The sequence below is a fragment of the Octopus bimaculoides genome, chromosome 9 (assembly GCF_001194135.2).
Source record: "Octopus bimaculoides isolate UCB-OBI-ISO-001 chromosome 9, ASM119413v2, whole genome shotgun sequence".
Classification (NCBI taxonomy): Eukaryota; Metazoa; Mollusca; class Cephalopoda; order Octopoda; family Octopodidae; genus Octopus; species Octopus bimaculoides.
The window spans coordinates 54,427,060-54,428,237 of NC_068989.1; positions in this window are offsets into that span (position 1 = coordinate 54,427,060).

The window sequence follows — 1,178 nt, forward strand, 5'->3', positions numbered from 1 at the left end:
GATGATGGTGATGATGATGATGATGATGATGATGATGATGACGATGGTGATGATGATGATGATGATGATGATGATGATGGTGATGATGATGATGATGGCGATGATGATGATGATGATGATGATGATGATGATGGTGATGATGATGATGATGATGATGATGATGGTGATGATGATGATGACGATGATGATGATGATGACGACGATGATGATGATGATGATGATGATGGTGATGATGACCACGACGACAATGACGACGACGGTGGTGGTGGGGACAGCAGTGGTGGCGACGATGAGGAGGATTATGGTAAGGGTATCGACGACTACGTCGACGACAATGGCGATAATAACGACGACGACGACGACGATGATGATGATGATGATGATGATGACCAACAGCCTCAACAATAATACTGTTGTCATATAATACGACTGTCATGTAATACTACTACTACTACTACTACTACTCCTACGACTAATACCATCAGCACCTCCTTCACAACTACTACTATTACCTGTGCTGTAAGCTAAGCCCACAAATCCTGGATCAACTCGACCATGAAAGGCGCCACCGGGGCTGCTCCTCACTCATCCTTTCGCTCCATCCTACAGGCGCAGGCTTATAGTAGGCCAATCACTCGAGCCCTGTTTGCCACACTCATCTACCTTTCGACAAATTTGCTGGGGTAGCACCGCCCTCTCTACCCTGACTTCAGTTTTTAAATTGTAATTCTAAACACCAATGAAGGTTTGACCAAGGAAGACAGTGCCTATCATCAATCCTCTCTGCTTCGTTCACCACGCAATTTCTTTCACCATCCAGGAGAAATATGCCTGTCCTTCTTGGCCAAAAAAAAGGCAGTGGGGTGATCTTCACAATGCAGTTGGTCGATAGCTGGATCCGTTCTACATGAGATAGCAACTGTTACACATAACTTTACAAGTCAGCGAAGCTCGCGGAAGGTACTAACACATACTGGACAGTTTCGTCGCTCTGCCAGTATCTCGTTCAGGCCGGCCGACGGGATTACTATTCTTGTAGAGCTTATCCCGAAACGGCAATGCTTTCATCCCACCCTAGTAACACTGTCCCAGGGATTCTGAAAATAACCCAGAGAGCTGTGTGTGTGTGTGTGTGTGTGTGTGTGTGTGTGTGTGTGTGTGTGTGTGTGTGTGTGTGT